The sequence below is a fragment of the Solanum lycopersicum genome, chromosome 11 (assembly GCF_036512215.1).
Source record: "Solanum lycopersicum chromosome 11, SLM_r2.1".
NCBI lineage: Eukaryota > Viridiplantae > Streptophyta > Magnoliopsida > Solanales > Solanaceae > Solanum > Solanum lycopersicum.
Window position 1 is genome coordinate 43,106,859 of NC_090810.1, and position 2,694 is coordinate 43,109,552.

The window sequence follows — 2,694 nt, forward strand, 5'->3', positions numbered from 1 at the left end:
TATGTTAATCAAGGATAATTTACAGATTCATTGATTTAGACAATATGTTGATCCATGTCCATATCAGATATGTGCATGGTAAATCGCTTATCTATCCTTCTTTATTTTGGTTGCTTGGTTCTTGTGTGATTAGAAGATCTTGAGTCCTTGGCATGATTTGCTTCTCCATCTTGCTTAACCTGGTTGGCATAATTTATTTCCTTGTCTGGTTAGCATATTTTGGATCTTTGATTTAATTTGTGTCTCTACCTTATATTGGTAGCTTGATCTTATCTTGTCAATCAATGTTAGTTATACGTTGGATTTGGTCCATATTTACATTGATTCTAATTCTTTAGATTGATGTTTTCCTTTCCTGTTGATTCAATCATACATTTGTTTCCATCTTGGTATTGTCTGCAAATATCACTTCCTTTTTGATTTTATAGTCTTTATGAAGTAGTTGTAAGGATCAGAATATATTGCTTTCGATGTTGGTGTTGTTTTACTTGGATCCATTCCTTAATGGATCTCCATGCCTGCGATAATTGTGAGTAGTGTGTTAAGTGTCATTTATCATAAATTACATAACATTAAGAAGCTAACAGATGCCTCTACAGTCGAGCCATAGGATTAGAGTTCCTCATATGCATTTTCGTCCAAAAGGGAATTTTTATCCACTTTATTTATGCACATTATATCCGCATAGAGGACATTGAAGTTTATTTTTTTGTGGGGTGAGGTCATTTGTCTATCCTCTTTTGATTTTAGTGTTCTAATTAGAAATTTTATTTGTGTTTATTTTATATTATCCTTCGATACATTTTGTGGCTTTTGGTTTGGTTGTGATAAGTAAATGGTAATTTTCTCTAATTTATGAACTAGGTAAATTACCCGTGCTTCGCACGGAATTGAACTATTTTATTAGGCTTACATATTATCCTTCAGTAATTTTTGTTTTTCAATACATAATTGGCAAAAACGTTTTATCTTAAGGCCAAGTGTTTCCCGAACTTAAAGTACTATATTTTTTACAAAATTATTTGTGTTGTACAAAAATTATGAGTCATAGATAGAGTTTTAGTATAAGAAAATCTCCCTTGAAATAGTTTGTAAGATGCAATGAAAATTTTTTAATCTAAGAAGTCATAAAGAGCAACATAAGAAGTTAAAAAAGAGACCACAAAATGTTAAACAACAACAATCCCATGTAAAGTGGAACAACACGTTCATACAATATCATAATTAACTAAATTCAAATGGACGATCTTGGACTGCTTTTTCATGAACCTCAATAAATCTCTTTTTTATTAATGTATGTCATATCAAGCATATGCTAAAAATGACCATAAAATTTTTATCATCACAAATGTCTTATGTTATTGTCTCAAAATAGTTATTACTATTTTTAAGGTTTCATATCACCGGTCCCAACTTATTTGTATTAAACGTAAATATTTCTATAGTTATAGTATGAAGTTACAAAAAATTAATGCAATTTTTAACCAAGCATTACCTTGCATCTGAATGTTCATAGCGAGATATACTAAACAAAAATTTTGACACATAATATATAAGTTTCTCAAAACATAATTTTGTGAGAACCTGAGCACAATAATATCCAAAAGTTATTAATAATAAAGACGGCCTTACTTTCCTAACAATTTACAAGAAAAATGCATTTAGAGTTCACAAATTTAATTGAAAGAGGCATGAAAGAGTTATTAGATCTTTATCAAAAATTAAAAAATTAATAAAAGAATGAGTTTTCACTACAACAAAAACGATCTTTAATGATAAACAATAGCATATTTATCATTAAATATGTTTTTTCATAGGCAATAGTTACTTTGTCTAGATGTCCCTTAAGTCTATAGCAACGATGAACTCAATGACAAATAATTAATATCTTTAAAGGCTGTAGCACTCTTGTGAATGTGCATATTTATTGACGATAGAAAATATTTTTGTTATTGTGTATTTTGGACATTTGTTAGTTTTACGAAAACATGATCTCTTATTATGTTTAAAATAGAAGAGAAGAAGAAGTACGACAAATTAGTTAACGTGCAACAAAAAATGTGGACAATTTGTCTCTATACAGGTATTGTAGAAATAGTGCAGTAACATACAAAATGTGTGTACCATAAAAAAACTCAAAACAATATACTAAATGTGGCAAGCAAGAGAGCAATAATTTTTGTTCTTTAATCAACTTTATCATTGGTTCTGTATTAGTTATTTGTTGTTGTGTGCCATCAAACAAAGCACAAACCACAAATATTTCCCCCAAAATTACATGAAGAAACCATGTAAAAAGGGACAAATGAGAATATAAATTTTAAATCTTCCTCACTAGAATTTAAAACATAATTCAAAAAAGTCAAAAAAAAATAGCAAAAATTATTTTATGATCGATACATGAATCACTATGATTTATAGTAAAAAAATTAATTTTCATGAAATAGGAGGAAGAAAACTTTGAGAAATGAAGTACACTTTATAAGAAGCATAATATATGTATTTAAATTTGAAAAAAAAAACATACAAATAACAATGACATAAATCAAAGAATTGTTAACTAAAGAATAACATGTAATGAATTAAAATATCAACCATTTCAACAATATTATGAGTTATTCACCAAGAGGTCCAAATTAAGAAAGTTCACAAAAATAGGAAAATAATTATTATAAATAGATTAATAACTACGAC